The 27,741-nt window shown below is 39.1% G+C and overlaps 1 pseudogene; it reads right to left on the bottom strand.

The window, feature by feature from the left end:
- Window positions 1–2,303: 2,303 nt before the first annotated feature.
- Window positions 2,304–4,296, bottom strand: LOC120299489 (annotated as a pseudogene).
- Between the last annotated feature and the right edge of the window lie 23,445 nt (window positions 4,297–27,741).

A 27,741-nucleotide genomic window follows, 5' to 3' on the forward strand; every position in this document is an offset into this window, starting at 1 on the left:
TATCCACATAACTCACATCCTGCAAGAGAACTGGCAACACAGCATGGGAGCAGGCCAAATTCCGCAATTGCTCCCAAAAGGAAGTCCTCTGTAAGGGGGGCAAAGAGAGAGGCTAATCCTGATTCTGGCACCTCAGACATGACCTTGGGGTCCACTGGATACTGGGGCCCTATAGCCACCCCTGACTATCCATCTGCTGACCTTGTCCCTGGTTCAAGGGACAGTGCTCCCAAGAAAGGTCCATTGTGGATCTGGGGACTACCACCCCTCCAAGGGATGTTGGCTTGAGCTCAGAAGGCACAGCCAACCAGCAGATGGGCAGGTCAACCAGGTACTTGGGGCAGCAAAGCCCTGACCTACTGAGCCTGGCAGGCGAGCAGGTAGGTCAGGCAACAACACCAGGTCTCCTGAGGCAAGTGAGCAGCAATGTCCGGGCTCACCCAGCCTAGTGGGCAAGGAAAAGAAACCAGCAAACTCTCTTGGTCCGAGGAGGTCGCAAAGGGCCAAGTGCCCTCCCAAATATCTTTCAGACTTTGTGAAGTTGCTGTCCAGCTACAAGGGGTACTACCCTTAAGGTTATTAGTTAATAATGTATTTTGTTTTACTTATGATTTTGAGTGTCTTAGTTGACAAAACAAGGATAGGAACTTGTGGGTGGAGGCAACCTCAGGCACTCCCTTCTATGCTTGACTGTCAGGAAGTTTGACACTCTTCCCCAAAATAAAAATACTGAAGTGTCAGGATTGTTCCAAGCTAGGGGGGAGGAGTGTTGTGTTGTGATATTGCAATGGACCCGGGCTTTGCAGAAGCTGCCCGGGACCAGACTGAGTGGCGCCGGCTTTGCGCGCATGCACAAGGCGCGAAAAGTGCCTGACTATGTTGCCATTATGTCCGGGGATCTGGGCATATAAAAGGAGGCCTGCGTGCCTTTGCTCGTTGTTGGAGTTTTGGCTAAAAGCACAACAAAAAGTTGTTCTGTAGAAATGTGTCTTCATCCTTCATCATCGCTTCGAGGACTTAACAATATCCAAAAAATTTTGCCCATATAATCATTGTTTCTTTCATTTGTTTGTCTTCCATTTTTAATTTCAGTAAAAAAATTATACAATTTTTAAATCATTTTTTCATCAGAAGTCAACAATACCTGATCAAACATTGTCTGATCTTTATAAAAACCATATGTTTTAACATCTTTGTCATACCTCGATTGCATTTGTAATCAGGGCCACCATGATAAGTTAATGGCCTCGTCTTCTAGCTCTTGTTTAGATTTTAATTTCCCATCTGTATTCAGAATATCCTTATATGTTAAGATTTTTTCAAATTTAACTAAGTTTGGATGAGCAAAAGCTTCTATCATTGATAACCATCCTGGGATTTTCATATATATTTTTGGTTTTATCTTTTCCCATACAGATAATAATGTGTTTCTTATATAATGGTTTTGAATCTATGGGTTTTATTCTTTTCATACCATAAAAATGCATGCCACCCAAGTTGTAGGTCATGTCCTTCTAAATATAACCACCTTTTGTTTCTGAGGGTTCTCCATTCTTTTAGCCATGTTAGAGCACATGCTTGGTAGTATAGGACCCAATCTGGTAGCAAATCCTCCACTTTCTTTGGCTTCTTGTAGCATTTTCAGTATAATTCTGGCTTTCCTTCCTTGCCAAATAAATTTCAAGATCAATCTATTCAAATCATCAAAAAACCTTTTCTCTATTTTTATAGATACTGTTCGGAATAAAAAAAGGAGTTTGGGAAAATATTCATTTTCACAGTAGCTACTCTTCCTAACACTGATAAGTGTAGGTTTTTCTATTTTTCCAAGTCTATCTTTATTTGGCTTAGTAATTTTATGTAATTATCTTCTTTTATCATTGCACATCTTGCTTTTAAGTATATTCCCGAATATTTAACTTTCTTAACGATTTGTAAGTCTATGTTTTTCCTGACAGTTGTGTTTTTTGCTTATCTGTAAGGTTTTTAATTATAACTTTGGTTTTTTTTCTCTGTTTATTTTCAATCCTGCTATTTCTCCAAATTCTTCTATCTTTTTCAGTAATTTGGACATTGTCTCCAATGGTTCTTCTAGAACAGTGGTTCTCAACCTTTCTAATGCCATGACCCCATAATACAGTTCCCCATGTTGTGGTGACCCCAGGGGCGTGGCCGTGGGTGTGGCCACCAAGTGGGTGTGGCCACCAAGTGGGCGTGGCCACCATGTTGTGGTGACCCCCAACCATAAAATTATTTTAGTTTCTATTTCATAACTGTAATTTTGCTACTGTTCTGAATCGCAATGTAAATATGTGATATGCAGGATATATTTGCATTGAACATAATTAAAGCATAGTGATTAATCACAAAAACAATATGTAATTATATATTGTTAAATATTTATTTCTAATTACAAAACAATGAAATTTTGTGTTGAAGCATGGTGTAGGATGGATAACAGTCTTACTATAACAACAGTAAACTACATTGCAACGTTTTTCAACAGTATGCGTAAAAAGCCAACATCAGTGTGAAGGTTCAGGTTGCTTTTCACCAGATCAGAAATTCTCGGGGCAGTCTTTGCAAGAGCACACCGAAAATCATCTTCCACAAAAGTCTATTTCTGTATTTAGACTTGATAACCAACAAGCTGGAAAACCCTGTTTCACAAAGATATGTTGTTGGAAATGGAAGAAGAAGGCACAACACAGTCTCAGACAGAACAGGATATGACTGCAAACATTTGATCCAGAACTTTGTAACTGCATTGTGGAGAAATCACTTTTCGCTGCATCACTGTTAATAAGTTCAATGAACTCCTCTTGTGCTGTCTCAGGAACATTTTCAACGTTGACTGTGAATGGGCTTCTGGCAAGTGCAAATGGGGTGTCAAGTAGATTTGGAAAGTACGATGAGGTTTCATCTGCAAGCATGCACAGGTGTTTTTTAACAGATTTTATCAACGTAATCCTATTGTCTGGTTCAATGTCATGTTCCTCAAAGAAAGCAGATAAGGTAGGCAACATGAAAATTTTATTTTCATCCAATTTTTTTTTTTGCCAAAGCTGCAGTTTCATTTGGAATGATCGGATCTTTTCAGACAAATCAAGGTACGTTGCATTTGGTCCTTGCAGTGATAAATTTAACTCATTCAAAATGGCAAAGATGTCAACCAAGTAAGCTATTTTCTGCAGTTCGCTGTTGTCGCTGAAAATAGCTTCAAACTGTGGTCTTTCTTTCTGAATAAAAAACGTTTTGAGTTTATCACGAAGCTCAAAAACACGTTTTAAAACTTTTCCTTTCAACAACCATCTCACTTCAGTGTGAAATAGCAGAGCATTGTTTGGCGCATCCAACTCGTTGCACAGTTGTGAAAACAATCTTGGGTTTAAGCTGCTTGCCTTTACAAAGTTGACACAATTTATGATGCTTTTCATTATTTCTCGTAATTCTTGTGGCAGCGTCTTTGTTGCTAATATTTGCCGATGAACCATACAGTGAGTTCTGATGACTTTTGGTGACTCATTACATACCAAACGTTGAAATCCAGATCACCATCTGTGCAAACACCACAAACCTTTTCCCAAGATATGTTATGCTCTTTCAGAAATGAACCAACTTTGTCAAATACATCACATGCAGTAGTTGTTGTTTCAGGAGATTTACAAAACAGAAACTTGTCTTTAAAGTCACCATCGTAAATATACCTCACATAAACCAGTAACTGGGAACAGTTTGCAACGTCTGTAGATTCATCAAGCTGGATACTAAATATTGGAAGTGGAGCAGATTTAATTTCTTGGATTACCTGATCAAGAATATTAGCAGACATGTCATCTATTCTTCTGCGGATAGTGTCATTGGACAAGGAAACTGCATTCAATTTTGTCACAAATTCATCTCCGATCATAACTCGAACAAGGTTTTTGGCCGCTGGCAACAGTAACTCCTCTGCAATAGTGTGAGGTTTCATGGCTCTGGCGATTCTGAGTGCCACCAAATATGATCCTTCAACGGCCGCTACATTTTGTCTGTGGTACTTGCCACCAGTGTCAACTCTGCCTTTCTTCAGTCCATCAGCTTTTGCTCTGAAATAGTTTGTGTCCTTGCCAGCATAGCTTGGATGCTTGCTTTCAAAATGTCATTTAAGTTTGTTAGGCTTCATCGATTCTGCTGCTAAAACTTCGGAACAAGGTATACACTGCAGTTTCTCGATTCCGTTGTATATATAGATGTGAAACCATATTGTAGGAAATCCTCACTATATTTCCTTTTCCTGATGTTTTTCGGATCCATTGTCTTGAATGGTTTGCTAGTGAAAATATGTAACAATAGCTTCAATAATACAAAACATGACACGTGGCATAGTTTAATCAAAACAGTTCATTAAAGTTTCCTATGATTTACCATTCTTTGTGTTGTTCTATTTACAAACCCAGTGTTTCTCAACCTTGACAATTTTATGGCATGTGGACTTCAACTCCCAGAACTTCACAGCCAGCAATCACCAACTCCATGGGAGGAGTCTTACTCCTTTGGTGGAAAATCAGCTCAACTATTCTGGGAAAGAAACCAGGCTCATGCAATTCAATTTTTTAGCCAGAGATCTGAGACCATGAGCAAACACAAGTCCATATTTAGGTGGCCACATAACTGAGCATTCATCATGATTTGGGAGCCCAAGATGCACCACCCAATCTCAGGGAGTGTAGGCAGAATCTGCCCAATATATAGACATATATATGTACTGGAATTGAAAAAAATGTTGAGTTTTTAGACTGGAACTTTGAAGTGCTTAAATTAATTAGGTGATTTTTGTGTATAATAATATGATCTGATAAGGTATGATAATTATTTGGATGTGATTTGAAGTTTGTGTAATGAATTGAAATGAAGTAAGGTTTAACATTGTTTCTTTTTTTAACTAAGTTAGTTATTATTGGAAGAAGATATAAATGAGACTGGTGATTAAAAGAGGGATGAGAGAGATTAAGAACCTGAACATATCTGGAAGGGATAATTGAAGTGATAATCTGTTGAAGTAAAACAATATTTGATTACGGAAATTGTAAATTGATAAAGTCTTAAAACAGGTTTAGTAGTAACAGAAACTTAAACTAGAAATGGAATACCGTATTTTCCGGCGTATAAGACTACCCCCAACTTTTGAGAAGATTTTCAGGGTTTAGAATTCTAGAATTCAGGGTCATCTTATAGGCCGGAAAATACGGTATTTCCTAGTTTGATGTTACCTAGTTTGGTAATGAAACATCTGCAAGAAAACACAGAGATCACCAAATCACAAACCAGAAGTCATAGGTAGCACATTGCAGAAGTTATCAAAACTGTATCAAAGATCTGTACCTCCAGGTCACCAGTTGATAGCATCAGTTGAGGCAAATTCTAATCCACACATCAAGAGGGCATCCAGATGAAGAAGATTCATTCAGGAGGAAAGGAAAGCAGACTGACACCATTTGACTGCACAATCAGCTCAGCTAGTTGAGTGGCTCCCTCCCAACCCCTTACTGATCTCAGACATTGATTCTGGGCCAAACACAAGGCAAACAAAATGCCATCAACATACTGATGCCACCTCCTTCCAAAGTCCAAACTGATTTCTTTGAGCATTTGTTTGTACTTGGAAAAAAGCAGAGTAGAGGAATATTTTTTAAGTGGATCTGAGTCAGTGGGAGACAATGGAAGGTTGCAGGACCAATTCTGGGTATCTGCAGCTCTGTATCTGGTGGACATGGCCACCCCCAAATGACACAGGTTGTAATTAGAAAAAAAAACCATTTCTCTGGATGTTTCTAGGAAAACTACAAAGGTGACTGGAATTACTTTTAAAATAGTCAAAAGAGTCTCAACCTAAGCCAAGATTTACTGATGAAAAAGTTGCCAAGTGTATGCTGATTGTATGATTGTTTTTTAACCTTTTTTAGTTTATTGTATTAGGGTGTGTATGGGTGTGAGTGATGGAGCTGGGAACAAGAACTGGTGCCCCTCTGCTGAGTATGTAAACAGAAGTGGAGGGGGGGGCGGATGTACTTCCCGGCTTGATTTGAATGTGAGATGTGGCCTGCCAGGAGGGGGGGATGGTGGGAGGGAGACCTGCGGGGTTGGTGGGGAGTTTTTGGGGGTGGAGGTGGGCCGGAACATCCCGGTTATCGTAGGGAGAGGTAGATATGGCAGGAGCCAAGGGGTGGGCCATCTTCGGGGAACAAGGACTCACTGCATTAGAGCGATTACCTGTTCCGACTCCTTGGACTCTTCTCCAATACCTGGAGAGGGGGGTGTTCAGGACCCTGGCCTCAGGTTGCTGCTTCTTAATGCCAGGTCGGTTATTAATAAAGCCCCCTCATCCGGGATTTGATACTGGATGAGGAGGCCGAACTGGCATGTATTACTGAGACCTGGCTGGGCCAAGAAGGAGGTGTTCCTCTCTCAGAGATGTGCCCAGACGGGTTTCAGATAATGCACCAACCGCGACTCCAGGGAAGGGGTGGGGGAGTGGCGATTCTTGTCCGAGAATCCCTGAGACCTCGCAGGATCCCAGCCCCAGAGGTTGTTGGGTGTGAGTCCCTTCTCTTGAGGTTAGATTCAAGGGTTCAGTCGGGTTTGTTGTTGACATACCTGCCTCCCAGCTATGTGACAACAGCCCTGCCTGAGCTGCTGGAGGGGGTAGCCGGGTTGGCGGTAGAATTCCCCAGGCTTATGGTGCTGGGGGATTTCAATTTGCCGTCACTCGGCAAATCCTCTGGTGTGGCTCAGGAGTTCATGGCTTCCATGACAACCATGGACCTGACCAAGATAATTCAGGGTCCGACCCATAGGGGAGGACACACGCTCGACTTGGTATTCCTCTCGGGGCAGTGGAGACGTGATTTCGATTTAAGGGGTATAGTCACTTCTCCCTTGTCATGGTTGGATCACTTCCTGTTGAGGTTAGATTTCTCGGTCCTACTCCCCCACCGCAGAGAGGCGGAACCGATTAGGTGGTTCCGCCCCAGGCGTTTAATGGACCTGGAGGGGTTCCAAATAGCGCTTGGGGGTTTTCCTGATTCCCTCCTCCATGAACCAGCTGATTTCTTGATCGCTGCTTGGAATAAGGTGGCATCAGGGGCGTTAGACTGGATCGCGCCTTTGCGACCTCTCCGTAATTGTGGATCCCGGAGGGCATCTTGGTTTACCAAGGAGCTACGGGAGATGAAGCGTCAGAAGAGATGTCTAGAGCGACGCTGGAGGGCTAGTAACTCCGAATCCGACCGGACACTTCTAAGAGCCTATATTAGGACTTATTTAGTGGCGATACGAGCGGCAAAATGTTCGCATTTTTCCGCACTTATTGCGTCTGCAAAATCTCGCCCCGCTGCCCTGTTTAGGGTGACCCGTTCCCTACTTAATGTTTGGGAAGCTGGGGAGCACTTACAGGGTAGAGCGGAGGAATTTGTGCAATTCTTATCAGATAAAATCGCTCGGATTCGGACAGACCTAGACTCCGATTGGGCAGGGCCTTTTGAGATGACTGGGGCAGGTCTTAGCTCAGTTTTATGGGATGAATTTGAGTCTGTGACCACTGAGGATGTTGACAGAGTGGTGGGAGCAATGAGCGCCTCCACTTGTTTATTGGACCCGTGTCCTTCCTGGTTGGTCTCGGCTGCCAAGGAGGTGACACGAAGCTGGCTCCAGGTGTTGATCAACGCTTCGTTGAGGGAGGGGTCTTTTCCACAATCCCTGAAGGAGGCAGTTGTGAGGCCCCTGCTCAAGAAGCCTACCCTGGACCCAGCTGATTTAAATAACTTCCATCCAGTCTCCAATCTCCCCTTTGTGGGGAAGGTTGTAGAGAGAGTGGTGGCGCTCCAGCTCCGACGGTCTCTGGATGAAGCGGATTATCTAGACCCTTTTCAATCTGGCTTCAGGCCCGGCTTCAGCGCAGGAACCGCTTTGGTCGCGCTGATGGATGATCTCTGGCGGGCCCGAGACAGAGGTTATGACCTCTCAGCCGCTTTCAATACCATCGATCATGGTATCCTTTTGCGATGACTCGAAGGGCTGGGAGTGGGAGGCACCGTTTTATGGTGGTTCTCCTCCTACCTCTCTGGCCGGTCGCAATCGGTATTGGTGGGAGGGCAGAGGTCAACCCCGAGGCCCCTTGAATGCGGCGTGCCACAGGGGTCGGTCCTCTCTCCCCTCCTATTTAACATTTATATGAAGCCGCTGGGTGAGATCATCAGACAGCAAGGGGTGAGGTTTCATCAGTATGCTGATGATAGCCAGTTATATATCTCCTCCCCGAGCTCTCTCAGTGAAGCGGCCGGTGTGATGGGCCGTTGCCTCGAAGCCGTGAGGGTCTGGATGGGGGTTAACAGACTCAGGCTCAATCCTGACAAGACCGAGTGGCTTTGGATGTTGCCTCCCAAGGATCATGTCGACTGTCCAGTGTTGACTCTTGTGGGGGAAAATATACCCCCTTCGGAGCGGGTTCGCAACTTGGGTGTCCTCCTTGATCCACAGCTGAATTTGGAACATCAATTGATGGCTGTGGCTGGGAGGACCTTTGCACAAGTTCGCCTGTTGCACCAGTTGTGACCCTACCTGGACCGGGAGGCTCTCCTTACAGTCACTCACGCCCTTGTCACCTCACGTTTGGACTACTGCAACACGCTCTACATGGGGCTACCTTTGAAAAGTATTCGGAGACTACAATTGGTCCAGAATGCAGCCGCGCGAGTGATAGTGGGTGCTCCTCGATACACCCACGTTACACCTATCCTCCGTGAGCTGCACTGGTTGCCTATTGGTCTCTGGGTCCAATTCAAGGTGTTGGTCATTACCTTTAAAGCCCTATATGGCTCAGGGCCAGGCTATTTGCGAGACCGCCTAGTACCTCATAGTTCCCTACGTCCGGTTAGATCCCACAGGCTGGGCCTCCTTCAGGCCCCGTCGGCCAAGCAGTGCCATTTGGCGGGGCCGCGGAGGAGGGCCTTCTCTGTGATGGCGCCCACGCTTTGGAATCAGCTCCCCCCGGAGATTAGGACCACTCCCACCCTGTTGGTCTTCCGTAAGCTACTTAAAACCTGGCTTTTCCGGCAGGCCTGGGGTTTATAAAAACTTACCCCTGGATGATTGTTTTTGTATTGTTGTTTTGTTATGTTTTATGTGTTTTTTATTGTTAGCCACCCAGAGTCCTTCGGGAGTGGGGCGGCTTATAAATTTTAAAAATAAAAATAAAATAAAATAAGTGTAAACCATGCACCACAAGCTTCTTTTGGAAGAGAACAAAGTCAAAAAAAGAGAAAGCCCTTTAAAACAAGCCTTCAGACCAGAAAGGATTTTATCACTATGCTTAAAAAATAAAAATCCATTAGTAATACTATATCACTGCTGCTTGCAAAGGGCTCCCCTTTATGCCGAACCAGGCACCTGATGAACTCTGGTAAGACCAATCAACTGTGTGTAAACTTCCTCTTCATGGTCTGGATCAGGGAAAAATGGAGTTTTCCTTTGGGGAACATTATGGTGGCTAAATGAATGAAAACGGAGAAATATCTTCTACTCAACTTTGCATAAAAGTTAAATAATCTTATGCTTGTAATATTGATGTCCTAAATGGCAATTACACTGAATGTTTTATTTTCAACATTTCAAAAAAATGTTAATTTTAATCATATTGTTAAACATTACTTCATTGAAATCTGCATTGAAATAATATATTGTATCAATAATTATAATAAAAGTGGGAGGAGCAAAAAATTACCATCCCATACATTCAGTGAGAAGAAGTGTTCCCCTGCAGTGGCTAAAAAGCCTGGGGTATTATGATTTGATTCACCCAGCATCCAAAACAAACCAACAAATCTTATCTTGGTTTTGTGGTTGTTAAACCATGATTTACTGTGGAAGCTGCTGTTATGGTTTATTCAGCTAATCGTGTTCAAAACAAACCATGGCAAAGTTTGTTGGGTGAATCTGGCATACATTTCTTCAAATAATTTCTCAAGAAGTGACTTAAGTGTGTCTTTTTCTCTGTAAATCCTGATGGCTTTTTGGTTCAGGGAACGCGAACGTACTCGAGCTGGTGGATAAGGGGAGGGGAAGAAAAAAAACCGGCAGAGAAAGTGAGGGCGCGCAGGGCTTTTTGGGAAAGGTAGTCCTTGACATACAGCTGCCTATGGCCAACAACTTGATCCGGACTCTATCTCCCAGAGCGCATTAGGCAGCGAGCTGGTAGAAGGCTTTCTCTGTGCAAGCTTCCCTTACGTAGATCTGGAAATCCACATTGCATCCTATCAGGCCAAAAGGGCTTGTGAGGCAGCGAGGCTGGAGTTACTGCTGCTGGTGGCGGCGGAGGAGGAAGCAACCTGCCTAGCTAGCACCGATTGTAAGCAAAGCGGGGAACTGGAGCGGGCGGTGTCGGCGGCTCCAGAAAGGATGCACGGGGGCTTCAGATAAGGCGGTCCCTGCTCCCCCCCCGCTCACTGCAGGCGGCAATCAATGCCCAACCCGAGGGCCTGTTTTCAGATGGTGGCTCGGCTTGGGTGAACACGATATGGAGGAACCTAAGTTACCTTCCGAGGTGGGGGAAAATAATAGGTAAAGTTTAAATGGCTTTCTCTTTGATCCCGGTGTCGGGAGAAGCAGCTTTTGAGGGACGCCCGAGCTTTAAGGTTTTAAGCTGGGCTAATCGGGGAAGCACTCTAGTCTGCAAACGAGGTAGGTCTTGGGTTTAAAAGGGGAGAAAGGGGCAGAGAAACTTTAAACGTGTTTTCTTGCAGCGAGAGGTAGAATCTGCAGGGGAGAATATGGGCGTTGCTGTGTGTACTGGATTCGCTCGTTTCTGGAAATATCCCTGCACCCCTTTTCTCCTCCCGGAATTGTGTGGCTCCCTAAAAATAGATCTGCGTGAGAGGCCACAGAAATAGGAGGAGGGGTTTGGGGGAGTGTAACAAAAGGGGCAGATGTCTTTCCTCCATTTCTTTCCGGCTGCAGCCTTTCTTTCTTCTGAATGGGGTCGGGCTGGATACACCGTGAAAGAGATCGGCTTGAAAACCCGGTCTGTCGCCTTTATCATTATCTCCCCTCTCCCCCCACACACACTTTTTGTTGTTGTTTGTTGCTGCTGTTTACACAAACACACACACACTCACACACACACACCATTGCTGTGGGTTCAATGCCGCCAGAGAGAGAGGGAGTTTTGATTATGCCGGCTTATCGCGAAGGCATTTGAACAAGCAGACTAAAAGGAGGCGTGTAAGTCGTGGCTTAACGTTGCTGCAACAAGATTTGGTGTGTGTTTGGGTGGATGGTATGCATGCTCACCGTCCACTTTATTGCGATCTCTTTTAAGCTCATGGCACCCTTTTGCTAACCCCTTTCCCCCAGAGAGGAAACTTACCGCATTTGGTTGTTTCTCTCTTGCTTTCTGCTGCTTGCTCTCTCTGCTTTCTGCCGCTTGTCCTCTGTATCGCTTTCCGCCACGTGCTCTGAAACCGAAACTTCCTAACTTTATATAGAAAAAAGCTGCACATGCGCAAAGAGGAGGGAGGCAGGAATGGCACTTTTGAAAGCCAATAAGAGGGAGTAGAACAGCTAGGGAAAAGGGAAAAAAATGGTGGACAGTGTGGTTTGGCGACCCCCGTGAAATGGTCGATCGACCCCAAATGAGGTTGTGACCCATAGGTTGAGAACCGCTGTTCTAGAATAAATACCACATCATCTGCAAATGTTTGTAATTTATAGCTTTCATTTTTTATGTCCATTCCTTTAATTTCTGAATCTTGTCTGATATTCCTATAGAGTACTTCCAATGTTAGTATGAATAGCAGTGGGGATAGTGGATATCCTTGTCTTGTGCCTTTCTTTATATTAAAGTTCTCCGTATAATCTCCATTGACAATACTTTTGCTGTTTGTTTATCATATATTGTCTTAACAGTTTTATAAACCTTTCTCCAAAGTCCATACAGTTTAATTGTTGTATCATAAATTGCCAACTTACATTATCAAAAGCTTTTTGAGGAAAATTAAAGCCATTTGTTTTCCTGGATGCATTTCATAGTATTCTAGTGTATCTAAAATAATCCTCAAATTATTTTTTATTTGTCTTTTCGGTCGAAATCTATTTTGATCTGGATGGATAAATTCAATCAAGAATCTTGTCAGTCTTTCTGTTATTATTGTGGCAAAGATTTTTTAATCCACATTTAATAATGATATTGGTGTATAATTTTTTATCTGTGTCAAATCTGAATCTTCTTTTGGTATTAAAGTAATATTTGCTTCTGTCCATGTATTTGGTAATTTGGCCTCTGATAATACCTCATTCCTTCATTGGTAAGCTTAATGTATCTTGTAGACATTCGTAGACCTCTGCAGGTAGCCCATCCTATCCTGGGGTTTTATCATTTTTCTGTTTTTTTATAGTTTCTATCAGTTCCATCATTGTAATTTTTTCATTTAGTATATTTTTCAGGTTTTCTGGAATTTTTGGTAAATTAGCATTTTCCAAGTATTGTATCATTTTTTTCCTGAGAAATTTCTTCTACATCATATAATTTTTCATAAAATTCTTTAACTATATTTTTATTGCATCAGTTTGAAATTGTAAATCACCCTTCTTATCTTGTAGTTTATTTATCAATTTCTTCTCTCTTTTTTTGAGTTTATAGGCCAACCATCTTCCTGGCTTATTTGCATTTTCAAAAAAGTTTTGTTTTGCCCTTTTTATTGTTGAGCCAATTCCTCTGACTCTATTAGGTTTAATTAATGTTTTATTATCTCCATTTGTCTTTTGACAGTTTTCTTTTGTGGATGTATTTGTAATTCTGACTCCAGTTTCTTGAATTCTTCCCTTAATGTTGTAAATTGTTGTTGTTTTTTCTTTGTTCTTTTTAGCCATATATATTATAGCCAACTCTCTAAAATATGCTCTGGCTGTGTCCCATACATTCTGAGTTGATGTCTCTTTCTTTTTATTTTCTTTAAAGAAAAATTCCATTTCCTTTGTTGCTAGTTCTATAAATTGTTTCTCTTTTAGCAGAAACTGATTCAAAGTCCATCTTGGTTTCTTCTTTATCTCTTTCCAAGTCAGCTTTATTGGATTATGGTCTGCCCAAATGTTAGGTTCTAGCTCAATCACATATATATTACTTCTGAGCTCAGGGGACATTCATATCATATCAATTCTAGACCAAGATTTATGTCTATTCAAATAAAATGTGTACTGGGTCTTTTTTGGGTTTCTTTCTGTCCAAGTATCCTGTATAGAAATTTCTTCTGTCATTCTAAAGAACACCTTAGGGAGCGACTTTCTTCCCTTTTCCTATTTTGCTGCTTCTATAGTCTAATTCTCTGTCTACAATTGCATTAAAATCTCCTGTCAAACAAGTAATTTGATGTTCCATTTCCAATACTTTCCTGTGTAGTTTTTGATAAAATTCTTCTTGTTTATTATTTGGTGGATATACTGCTACCATCAATATCTGGTTTTGGTTTATTATTATTTCTACCATCTCTATCTTCTTTACTTATATTTAGGTTTTATTTTCCTAATAGTACTTCCCTGTCTCTGTTCTTTTATCACTTCCTCTCCTACTTGATCTGTGTTTTCTTTTTCTTCTTCTTCTTCTCTTGTGTGGGTGTCTCTTCTGTTACTAACTTTTTCTGTTTTTCATATCCCATATCCCCTTGTGATTCTTGTGTTTTTCCTTCAAGGAAACTTCTGTGTCTCTCATAGAACTCTGTTGCCTTAAAGATGGAGTCCAATCTATATCTTTTCGTGTCCCCTCCAGGACCAGCCATCTGAAATTCACTCCTTTTTCATTTAATTTTGTAGTCAAGAATTGGTAGTATTTTGGGGAATCTCGTATCCTCCTAGGGATCTGTTTCAGGACCACACTTTCTTTTTTTTCTATATATCAGTGGTTCATCTCTCACTCTTTTCAGTATTCATTTCTTATTGTTTTTTTCACGAATCTAACATGCACCTCTCTAGGGACTCTATGTCTCCTTCTGTAGCTTGAGTTAATTCTATATATTTGATCCAATTCTCCTTCCGTTTCATTTTTTTTCAACTTCCAGCACTTCAGCAAACAAGTTAGAAATCACTTCTGTTAGATCTTTGTCTTTGGGTATCTTCTGTAATCTTTCTCCATCTCCAGTACTGCGACTGTATTTTCCAAGCTTTTATTTGCCTGTGCTAATCTTTGATTTTCTTATTTTATTTCCTCCATCTTTTTCTCAGTTTCTTCTGATTTCTTTTCCATTTTATGGATTCTTTGTTCATTCTTTGTAATCATTTGTTGGAAGTTTTCTAATTGTAAATTTATATTGAAAACCTGCTCATTTATTTTGTCCAAATTATTTCTTGTCTCCTCGTGGTTTCTTCTTGTGTCTTCTTTATATGAGACAATTGCTTCCTGAATTAATTTCAATGTTGTTTGCATTTCCTTTTGAAAATTGTTTGCTTTTTCTTGTTGAAGCATTGTTTCAATTGATCTCTGATATACTGGACTGGGTACCCCAGACGATGGTGCTGAAGTTGGTTTTTTAGCAGTTTTAGATAAAAACACTCATTTTTATTTTTATTTTCCCCCCCCGTTACTCTATCATCAACCTGTTGCGCCCCCTATGCAGGTTATGCAAGAAGGAACAAACTCCCTAGACAAGTACATGTTAGATTTTTGAAAAAGACGACTAGAATAGAAATACTACAAAGCATAAAAGGAAAGCCAATGGTTTACAAAGAAAAGAAATAGTTATCTTAAAACAGATACCTAGAAGAGTGAGAGATATAAGGAGACAATATCAATTTCTGGCAAGAAAATTGATCAAATTTAGATGGCTGATATCTGAAGGATTATTGGTGACTTAGCATGAGAAAAGATATAGGCTAGATTCAATAGACAAGGCAATAGAATTTTATGACCATCATTTTGGTATGGAGGAGGAAAAGGAAAAAAGAGAGAAAATGGATGATAAGGGACAAGAAGAACGGATTGGAGAGGAAACTCTGCAGTTAAAAGAAAGTGAAGTGGAACAAAAAGAAAGAGCAGAATGGGAAGGAACCAGAGCAAAGGAACAGAGAGAAATAAGAACCAGCAGGATGACTAGGCCTATTTATAAGTAAAATGATGGAAGAAGAAATTACTTTACTATCAGTGAATGTTAATGGACTGAACTCTATAGTGAAAAGGAAAAAATAAATTAACAAAATTGAATTTAGATTTGATTTGCCTTCAAGAAGTACACATTAAAAATGAACAGTATAACCTACTGGAAAACCCCCAAATGGGGAAATTATATGCTTCCTTAGCACAACAGAAAAAAGAGGGATGGTTCTATACATTAAAGAAACAATAAAATCAAAACAAATCTATAAAGATGAAGAGGGGAGAATTTTGATGGTGGAATCAATAATAAATTATAAACAGACATTATTAATAGCAATATATGCACCAAACAGTAAACAAGAAGTCTTTTATGAACAATTACACAAGAAAATTTTAGAAATGGAATATGATAATATTTGTATTGTGGGAGACTTCAATGCAATTGTTGATGTAAAATTGGACTATAAAAGTAGTGAAATAAATCAAAAAATTAGGAGAACTTTACCAAAGAGCTTTTTTAAAATGGTGGAAAAAATAGGAATACAAGATGTATGGACGGAATTAAAACTGGAGAAAAAACAGTATAGCTTCTACTCTAATAGGCACAATTCATGCTCGAGAATGGACATGATATGGATGTCATCGGAGCTACAAGAAAATATACAGGAAATAGAACTGGAGCCGAATACCTGGGCAGACCATAACCCAATAAAAGTTAAATGGAAAGGACAAATAAGAAAAGTAAGATGGACATTAATACAAAGAATGGAGTAAGAAATGGATTTCTTTTTTAAAGAGAATAAAAATGGAGAAATGTCCTTGCAAAATGTGTGGGACACTGCCAAAGCGTATTTTAGAGGATTAGCCATCTCTTATGTAGGAAGGAAAAACAAGGAGAAAAAGCGAAAACAAAAGGGGTTGGAAGAAGAATATAAAAGATTAGAACTAGAACTACAGAGAAAACCGCAAAAAACAAATCTTAAAAATCAAATGAAATTAGTAAAACATAAATTAAATATATTAGAGAAAGAGGAAGTGGCACAAAAAATCAAAGCAGCAAAACAGAATTTTTTTGAAAATGTAAATAAGTCAGGAAGATGGTTTGCATACAGACTTAAAAAAGAGAAAGAAAAGTTGATACAAAGATTGAGAGATGAGACTGATACTATTCAATACCAAAATGAAGCTAAGAAAAAAACAATAAAGGAATTCTATGAAAAATTATATAGCCAAGAGAGAATATCAGAAGATAAAATAAAACAATTCCTGGAAAAAGCTAAATTGCCAAAAGTGTCTAAAGAAGTGAAGACCATGCTGAATGAAAGAATAACAATGATGGAGCTAACAGAAGTAATTAGGAGACAAAAAAATAACAAAACACCTGGGCCAGATGGCCTACTGGCAGAATTTTATAAACACTTACAAGACACATTAGGCCCATCTATGCTTGAAGTCTATAATGAAGCATTGTCAGAAGCAAAGATACCTAAAACATAGATGGAAACGAATATAACACTTATACCCAAAGAAGATTTTATTTTATTTATTTATTTATTTATTTATTTATGAGACTTATAAACCGCTTTAAGTGCAAGCACTCTCTAAGCGGTGTACACCAGTAAGCAATGTATATATATATTTACATTGCCCCCAACAATCTGGGTCCTCATTTTACCTACCCCGGAAGGATGGAAGGCTGAGTCAACCTTGAGCCGGTGAGATTTGAACCGCTGACCTGCTGAACACAGTCAGCTAAAGTGGCCTGCAGTACTGCACTCTAACTGCTGTGCCACCTCAAAATAAATTTTGATTTATTACAAATAAAAAACTATAGGTCAATATCATTGTTAAATGTAGATTATAAAATCTACGCTTCAATAATAGCAGAGAGAATGAAAAGGTTCTTAAATGATTTTATACACGTAGATCAGAATGGATTTCTACCTAAGAGACAAATTAAAAATAATACGCGGATAATCTTGAATACATTGGAATACTATGAGATGCATCCTGGAAAGCAAATGGCACTGATCTTCCTTGATGCACAGAAGGCATTTGACAATGTGAATTGGCAGGTTATGTTTTTACAATTAAAGTATATGGACTTTGGAGAGAAATTGATTAATATGATTAAGGTAATATACCATAAACAAACAGCAAAAGTGATTATAAATGGGGACTTAACAGAAAACTTTAATATAACTAAGGGTACAAGACAAGGATGTCCTGTATCGCCATTGTTATTTATATTAACTCTAGAGTTTTAAACAGAAATATTAGACAAGACAATGGAATAAAAGGTATGAAAATAAAGAAAGAGGAGTATAAACTATAGGCATTTGCTGATGACCTAGTGTTCATTCTAGAAGAACCACAAGAAACAGGACCTAAACTAATTGAGAAAATAGAAGAATATAGTGCAGTTGCAGGACTGAAAATAAACAAAGAGAAAACTAAAATATTAGTTAAAAACGTTACGGACAAACAGAAAAGAGAATTTGCAAAGAGGATGGATATGCAGATTGCAAAGAAAGTTAAATATCTAGTAGTTCAATTAACAGCAAGATGTGTGACTATCAAAGAAGATAACTATGATAAATTGAAAGCACAAATTAAAGTAGATTTGGAAAACTGGAAAAACCTACAACTGTCCTTGTTGGGCAGAATAGCTACAATTAAGATGAATATTTTGCCAAAATTACTGTACCTGTTTCAGAGAATTCCAATAAGACTAGAAAAAAATACTTTAAAGAATTAAATAAAATGATGTTAAAATTTATATGGCAAGACAAAAAGCAAGAATAAATGTAAAAATGTTACAAGATGCCAAAAATAGAGGAGGCTTTGGCCTTTTGGATTGGGAGCTATATTATCAAGCATCGGTACTCACATGGGTGAAAGAATGGATTAATCTGAGGAACATAAGACTGTTGACGTTGGAAGGTCACGATCTTCAATTGGGATGGCACGCATTTATATGATACGGGAAGAGTGAGATACATGGCTACTTTCAAAGACATTATATTAGGAATGCATTACTGCTAGTATGGATAAAAATTAAAGAACAACAGTATTTGAAAATACCAGTCTGGTTATCTACAATGAAGGTGCTAATACTTCTGAATGTAATTAACATGGAAAAAATTATAAGATACAATGCTATATTAAATGAAAAGGGGGAACTTAAAACTAAACAAGAACTTAATAGACTAGTGATTAACCTATCACGGTGGCCACAGTTACAGATACAATCCAGATATGAAAAAGACAGGAAGATATACCGTTTTTATAAAGAACCAACTGAATTGGATCAGATACTAATGGGGATAGATGAGAAATCTAAAAGGATATACAATTATTTATTAAGTACTAAATTAGAAGAAGAACAAGTAAAGGTAACAATGGTAAGATGGGCTAAGAATTTTGGCTATACAATAGAATTAGATAAATGGCAGAAATTGTGGGACAGAAACTATAAACTTACAATGTCAACAGCGTACAAAGAAAATCTTTATAAAATGTTCTACAGATGGGATCTTTCACCTGCAAGACTAGCAAATATGTACAAAGATAAATCTGTTAAATGCTGGAAATGTAATCAAATACCAGGTTCGTATTATGACATGTGGTGGACATGTCCCAAAGCAAAAAAAATATTGGAATAAAATACACCTATGGTTGGAAGCTATGATAAAATAACATATAGATTTAAAACCAGAGATATTTTTATTGGGCATGTTACCAGGAAACTATAATAAAGGGACTACTTACTTAATTTTACATATATTAACAATAGCTAGGATAGTATGTGCACAATTTTGGAAAAATGAAAAAAAAACCCTACAGATGAGAATATAATTAAAAAAAATACTGGAATGCGCAGAAATGGATAGGTTAATGTTAAAAATTAAAGAAAAAGAAGAAATTCTATATGATATGGGACTTATTTTACCAATGGTTAGCTGATAAAAACAGAGGTTAGAAAGTTGGAAATATAAGAAAATGTGGATTATGTGAGGAAGATTTATAATGGATTAGTAAATACTTTGATCGTTATACAATTAATGTTAATGTGGGAAGTACTATTTTTAATAATATGATTGTATTTTGATAAGATTATTATGAACGTGATGACTATTATATTCTAATACTTGTATACCTAGATAACACACTGTTCAATACAGAAATGGAATTTTTGAAATAACAACAAAAACAACAACAACAACAATAATAATAATAATAAACCAGTTGTGTCCCCTGGAAAGTATCCTTAACTGCAAAAAAAGCAAATCTCATATTCATTACACCATTACACAGTTTAAGTTTAACATCATGTTGTGTAGTTCTTATAGTTCTTGTCTAGAAGAAAACCACAGAAAACTTTACCACAGAAAACCAGAGTTTTGTAGTCCAGCTTTGTCTGTCAGTATTAGGTCTAGAGGGAAAGTTGCAAAGTCTACTATAGCCTCGTGACCCGAATCCAGAATCCAAGAGTTGTAGATCAAGTGATGTTTGTAATCCAGAGTGGCCAGCTGGTCTTAAACCAATTAATAAGACCCACCAAACCAGGAGTAGTAAAAAAACCATATTGTCCTTTGTCCCTAGATGTTTCTTAAAATCTCAAATCAACTGACGTTTGTAATACACAGTAAACAATATATTTTCATATGCTCGATGATAGAATATCACATAGAGACCTGTTTCTTTCTGTCTTCAGCTGTTTATTACAATTCTAAAGGTTTTCAAGGTCATCCAGCTGGCTACTTATCTGTGTCTGGGCTCTATGCCAAGTCTATCCCAGACATAACATACCGAATGATTTTATCTCCTTTTCATCACTACATGTCACTCTCTCCCAAATAATAAAGATTTAAATCGAAAGTTATTCATAAAATTAGTCTCATCCTGCTATTTTTCAAGCACAAATTAATGATTTTCACAATTGTTCAAGTTTAACAAAACAATGTCTTTATATTAATTCTGGTTTATCATTCTGTATTATCTGTTCCTGTCCCTCTTAAAGTTTTCTTCCTGCTTTTGTTTCTCTGGTGGGGGGGGGAGTCCTCTTCCTCCAGTCTTCTTCCTCCTGGGGAATTCTTGCCTTTGGGGAATTTATCTGTTCCAGGGAATAGTGTTAAAAAATACAGAGGAAGAAAATATTCTCACCCAGTTCCATCTGCTAGTTAGAGCTAATCTGTGCCCTTCCTGGCTATCAGTAGCTCTTGGACAGATCATATCAATATCTGTCTTCTGTCAGTTTGGAGGGATTTTCTCAGATCAAACAGACTGACCATCATCTGCCCATGACTGATAAGGGTTCCCTCCTTTGTTGTCACCTCTCTGGGATGACTTTCAGCCCGTTAGGGCCCCCCGGCAGAAAGAAATTGGCTGTGGGGCACAGAGCTCCACTTTCCCCACATCTGTATCGCTATGACCTCAGCCAGTCCTCCCTATTCATGCTTATCTTTTTAGGGCTGTCATTTAAGAGCTTAAGATTGTAATAATCATCAATGTATTTTGCCACTTCTTCATTTTAGTAATAGATTAGTTTTGGTGTCTTTTACACTTTCAGAATTTTATCATTTTTATTTTTTTATAACTGTACTTCTTTTTTAATTGCTTTAAAATTATAGTTTGCCTTTGACATAACAGAAGTAACTAAGAACAAATATTTAATAATTTGCCATGTGAAAAACGCAGCAATAAATGACCATTATGATAGTTAAATGTAATTTTTAAATCCAAAATATATCTTTCATGAATGTCATGAAATAAAAATCATGAACACACATTCTTTCAAAGGTAAGTGTTAATTTCCATTTGTATATGACATTAAAGCAATGTACTAATAAATGTTTTTAAAATGAATACAATTCCTAAAATTAGATTCATAAATAATTTTAAGTAATTGATATATATATCATTATATATGCCAATTCTCACCAGATTTCAATATCTACATACCAAATTATGTGAAGCAAAGACACTTTGAGTTTGCAAATAAACCAGAAAAATTCATATAAACTAAGAAAGGAAAGGAAAAAGAGAATGATTGAGAAAATTTGTGAAGGCAACAATGTAATAACAGATAATGAGCCTATTAAAAAGTCTTTTCATAATTTTTATTCCAATTTGTATAAAAAGCAGAAGTTAGATATGTCTAAATAGATGAGTATCTGTCAAGACAACAGTTGCCTAAACTCTCACAAACTCAGATAAAACCTATGAATGATCCAGTAATTACCTCTGAAATATCAGAAGCTATTAAAAAAATGAAATCAGGTAAAGCTCCAGGTCCAGATAGCCTTACAAGCCAATATTATAATGCTTTGAAGGTGAACATCTTCAGCCATTAAAGGATGTAATGAACGATATATTACAGGGGAAAGATACCTCATATGTGGAAAGAAGTCAATATTGTGCTATTACCAAAGGAAGATAAAGAACTACAGCCCAAGCTCATTATTAAACAAAGACTATAAACTTTTTGCTGCAGTTTTGGCAAAAAGATTAAAGAAGGTTTTACAGGCATATGTTCATGAAGATCAATCTGCCTTTCTGCCAAAAAGACAGTGAAGGGACAACATGAGGACTATTTTGAATATTATTGAATATCCTCAATACAACAACAACAACAACAACAACAACAATAATAATAATAATAATAATAAAGTTGGAAGGGACCTTGGAGGTCGTCGAGTCCAACCCCCTATTTAGGCAGGAAACCCTACACCATTTCGAACAAATGGCTGTCCAGTCTCTTCATAAAAACTTCCATTGTTGGAGCATTCACCGCTTCTGGAGGCAGGTTGTTCCATTGGTTAATTGTTCTAACTGTCAGGAAGTTTCTCCTTTAATATTTTTAGATGAAGAGAAAGTCTTTGACAATCTAAATTGGGCTTTTATGTTTAAAGTTCTGGAAGAAATGGATTTTAGAGAGAATTGTACCCAAGAGGTTAAAGCTGTTTACATGTCACACAAGCAAAAATTGTTATTAACAGTGATTTAACCAATTCATGTGAAATTCAAAAGGGTACACGGATGTCCCTTGTGTCCCTTGTTGTTTATTTTGGTGTTGGAAGTTTTGAATAGCGATATCAGGCAAGATGAGAAAAAAAGGAATTTTACACATTGAGGGCATTTGCTGATAATTTGGTAATATTCTTGCAAGACCCTAAAAATAATATAGATATTTGATAAGGAAATTAAATTAAATTAAATGAGTTTGGGGTTTTAACAAACAGAAAACAACAATGCTTACTAAGAATATGACCCCACAGGACTGTGATAAATTGACTAAAATGTCTGGTTTTAGAGTTGAGAAAAAAGTGAAATATTTGGGGGTCATATTAACAAATACAAACACAAAACTGTTTAAAAATAACTATGTGCCGCTCTGGAATGATATTAAAAAGGGCTTATTAAGATGGGACAAACTGCATTTATCACTATTGGATACAATTTCTGTAATTAAGATGAATATCTTGCCAAAGATGCTTTTTTTGTTTCAGACATTACTAATACTTGCAAATGATACTCCAGTTAAACAATGGCAGAGGGATATTTCTAAGTTTATATGGCAAGGGAAAAAACAAGAATTAGATATAAACTACTGAAAGATGCTAAGGAGAAAAGGAGTTGGGGTTTACCAGATTTGAAACTGCATTTCTATGCTTGTTGTTTGATCTGGCTAAAAGAATGAATGAACCTCCAGAATAAAAGGCTACTTGATTTAGAGAGTCGTGAATTAAAATTTAGATGGCATGGTTATTTATGGTATGATAAGGTTAAAATAAATGTTGATTTTAAGAATCACTTTGTTAGACATGCCATTTTAAGAGTGTGAGAGGAGAAATGTTATGCTCTAGTCCTTCTATGCAAGGTTTAGGCCTATGTGAGCCAAATTAGGCCTCATGTAAAATGATTGTACTGAACCAAAGTTTTTACTGTAGCGTATTTCATAATGCTATGGAAATATTTGCAATCTAAGCTGAAGCTGTGCCTTGTTTAATAGAATTTTGCAAAGTTGCTTGTTTCAAATATATATTTAGAACATACGAGTTGAATCCATGGGAAATAAGGAACTGAAAATAACAGATGGGTACAAGTTTCAAGTATACATGGGTATATGTGGAAAGACATGGTCAGCAGAAAGTACAAGGAACAGAATTTAGTAATGCAAGCTCAGCTGGTCATCTATTTGTGGAAAGGTATAAAAGTTTGGGAGTGATCCTGATTCAGGGCCACCTAGATTCTAGCCATCACTGTCATGACTGCTAGTCCAATGTTGATCCTCACTGCAATGAGTTATTGAATGTAAGTATTTTATATGTGTTCTAAATTTAATAAAATAAACCTCTGAATTCTAAAGTGATGTGCCGTCTTTGTTTTTACTGGATTTTTCCCCTGACAAGAGTTTGGAATAAACATAAAGCAAGGTTTTCTACGAAGATGCCTCTTTGGGTATCCTCTCAGGAAGCTTTTTTCAGAAAAGAAATGGTGGTGGACCTACGGTAAAATAATATAATTTAATCTTGCGATCCTATCCTCAAGCCTAAGGAAGCGCTAGTAAGGTGGAATAATAATGAACAATCACTAAAATAATGATGTGTCTGCATAATTACTAAAATAATGCTGTGTTAGCAATATGTGACTAACCTAATGTGCATTGCACTTGGATACAATGTATGTAGCAAAACTCTCCATTGTATACCCATGAGAAACGGACCTAATGTATCACAATATGTATTAGAATGTGTAGTCCTTTGTTCCTGAGAAAGATAAAGTACAAAACTGAAGCCTGAACCCGCCCTTGGGGTTCAGAATTGCTTGTCTCTATTGCTTCTGAACCTGCGCAATAAATCTCTCTGCTAAACCCTCTGGAATTCGTAAGAGTCCTTGCATTTTCCACAAGATCTATGGCAACTCCGCCGGGACTTTTAGGAAGAGGCCATTGACCTTCCAGACAGACTGCCCTGGTGGGTAGGCCCTCTCCTAACAATGACTCCTCCAAGCCGGCTCTGTGGCCTTTGTCTACAGGGAGACCTCGATGGGAAGGGAGGGGAACACACCCGCCAGCGAAGCACTCCAGTCAAGGATCCACTGAGGGTAGCAGACAGGTCTTTAATCCGCGGAAGCATCTGGAATGCCTGCAGGCAAGTATTGTAAAAGGGATACCTGATCCCGTTTGGATCGGAAGAGGGGCTTGATCACCCCCTAGAAGACAAGGCGGCATCTTTAAGTCTTCAATAGGTAGGACTGTGTGGCTGGTTAAACCATCGCATTTCCTGAAGAGTGACCGTTGGAACGTCCAGTACTACAGGTCGGTGGTAATGTGTTAGGGAGAAATGGGAGGGAACCAGATTAAGAAGGGCGTTGGTCAGACGCCGCTTTAGTGCATGTTAGGAAATTTCAAAAAGGGTTTTTCTAGGGATTATGGGGACCAACAACCAAATCCAGCCATGTTAAAAAGATTCTGTGAATCTGAATGGACCACCTTTGGCGTAGGGTGGCTCAAAGAGGGATCGGCGAATCCCGAACTCGTGGCACGGGTTCATCAAATTGTGACTGAAAGTGGGACCAATATCCCTATATAGACCAATGGCAGATCAATATTGAAGAAAAGCCTCGATGGTTAGCAACGTGTCAGATAGAATGTGCTAAAATATATTTGGCAAACCAAAAAGCCAAACCTCAGATAAAGATTTTGAGCCAGGAAGAAAGGGAGGAAGTTGCCAGGCCCCCGCTCTATGTTCCTAGAAGAGAAGAAGGGGGGATACATCAGCAAATTCCACCCCCTCCGGTTGAAAGAAATGAAGTCCATCTTCAACCAGAAACCGGTGTGAAAAGAAAGATAAAAAAAGATAAAACCATTCAGAAGAAAGACCAGGACTTGGATAGCGATGACAGCAAAACATCAGTTTCTAGTCGAACTAGAAGTAAAATGGGGGTCAAAACAGAAGAAATGATAGCCCCTCTAAGAGAAGTTTTGGTCCCTGGACCAAACAACACCAATATTCTGATGCTCCAGTATGTTCCCTTTACAACCACTGATCTACTTAATTGGCATCGGCAATATGGACCATTTTCAGAAAAACCTCAAGAAATAATAGACCTATTCTCCACCATTATTCAGACGCATAACCCCACGTGGGATGATATGCAACAACTTATTTCTACTTTACTGGATATGGAGGGGAGAGAAAAATATAGGTTAGGGAAACTAAAAGTACTTGCCTGCTGACACCCCGAAGGGGGAGCGAATTATCAGGCAAGCAAAAATGCCGAAGCAGTAGAAGAAAGACCAGACTGGAATGCTAATGATGCACAACACCAAACTTTGTTGCAGAATTATTGGCTTTTGTGTTTAGAAGCCCTGAGAGAAGCTGTAATTCGTCCAGTTAATTATGCTGCAGTAACTAGTATTTGGCAAGATAAAAATGAGTCACCAACCGCTTTTCTCAGCCGAGGGATAGAAGCTTATAAAGTAAACACAGGTCTTGATATGGAGATGGCACAAAACCACTCACTCCTAATTGAAAGATTTATCACCCAAAGTGCCCCAGACATAAAGAAAAAATTACAATGCACAGAAGGGGCATTAGATAAAAATGTAGCAGAGATTATGGAAATAGCTCAGAAGGTGTTCCGTAACTGTGAAAAAGAAGAAGAATGTAAGTCAGATCATAAAGAGAAAAGGAAGGTTGAAATGTTAGCAGTGGCCTTGGGGGGATGCGTATTGGACCCAACCAATGTGCCATCTGTAGACAGGAAGGACACTGACAAAGGGAGTGCCCCCAGAGGAATGGCCAACCTAGGGGACAATCTCGCCAGCATGGAAGAGGACGAGGAGGATTTAGAGGGACTTTCCATAGAAGTTGTAAGGGAAGCTTCAGGGGAAGAGGGCGTCCAGCCTATCCCAGTCAGACGGAAGAAAGAGAAGAAAACATGATTGGCTTAGCCGAAATGGAATGGGGAGACTGAAGAGGACAAAGTTCTATGGTCCCACCCCCGGAGCCCATTGTTAAAATATGGGTGGGAGGACAGATCGTCCCAATGTTAGTTGACATGGTCCTAAATAAATCTATTGGCAAGCCATTAAACCAGACCATCCAAATTCAGGGAGTATCCAGAGAAACTCAATTTTGACCACTCCTGGAACCCCTAACATGCCAAGTGGGATAAGGAATCATTAAACATCAATTTTTATATGCCCCAGACTGTCCGGTCCCATTACTGGGAAGAGATTTCCTTAATAAGTTAAAAGCAACCATTTGCTTTGACAATGGGGCGCAATTAATTCAAGTGCGCCACCCAGTGAAAGAAATATGGCATTTGATGATAGTGACAGAAAAAGAAGTAGGAGGCACTAAGTGGTAGCAATTTAATGTCCCATTCCTGTGGGCAGAGGATAACCCCCCTGGATTTGCGAAATATCCCACGCCTGTTATGGTGGAACTAAGGCCACATGTATATCCTGGTAGAGTGCCTCATCAATATTGTACTCCAGAGGCTGTTACTGCCATTCAAGAATTAATCCAAAAATACTTGATAGCAAAAATCATTAGAAAAATTCAGTCACCCTGGAATACTGCAATTCTACCTGTTTGTAAGCCCAATGGACAGTGGAGACCAGTGCAAATCTCCACCCCATTAATAAATTGACCTTAACCCTACACACAACTGTTCCTAATCCATATATTCTTTTAAGTACAATACCTGCATCTGCTAAATGATTTTCAGTTGTGGACTTAAAGGATGTGTTTTTCACCATACCTTTAGCTGAGGATTGTCAGCCGATCTTTGCATTTGAATGGGCTAATCCAAAGACACAAGTTAAGACTCAATATACCTGGACTAGACTACCACAAGGCTTCAAGAATTCACCTACGTGTTTTCGTCAAGCTTTAGCCCAAGATCTTGCATATTTGAAGTTAGTCAGATAAGAGGATTGTTGTCTTCAATATGTGGATGATGTTCTGATAACTGGACAAAACAAGGAGGATTGCTTTGAAAACACATCCAGACTGTTCCGAATGTTACAAGACTGTGGCTACAGAGTATCCAAAAAGAAAGCACAATTAGTTCAAATGACTGTAATGTATTTAGGCTATGAACTATCACAAGGACAAAAAACTCTGGGCCCCCAGAGAAATCAAGCTGTGTTACAGATTCCCATCCCCCAAACAAAACAGGAAGTTAAAGCCTTTTTGGGAATTACAGGCTTCTGTAGAATTTGGATTCCTAACTTCGCTCTCACAGCTAAACTATTGTACCAAATTTTAAGAGGACCAGAAAAGGAACCTCTTTTGTGGCAACCAGAGCAGACCCGAGCAATGAAACACCTTCAAAAGTCACTTACTACAGCACCAGCTCTAGGACTACCTGGTATATCTAGGTCATTTTCACTTTATGTCAATGTGAGACAGAATGTGGCTTTAAGAGTCCTTACCCAAAAGCAGGGAAATTGGAATCTCCCAGTCGCTTATCTGTTAAAACAGCTGGATATGACGGCTCAAGGTTGGCCACAATGTTTAAACATTCTAGCAGCAGTTATGCTTTTACTACAGGAGGCAAATAAGTTAACCTTTTCTGCTCCGGTGGCTGTCTGTACTAGTCATGCCCTG

The sequence above is a fragment of the Crotalus tigris genome, unplaced genomic scaffold (genome assembly GCF_016545835.1).
Source record: "Crotalus tigris isolate CLP2741 ecotype Arizona unplaced genomic scaffold, ASM1654583v1 scf7180000017543.2237141, whole genome shotgun sequence".
Classification (NCBI taxonomy): Eukaryota; Metazoa; Chordata; class Lepidosauria; order Squamata; family Viperidae; genus Crotalus; species Crotalus tigris.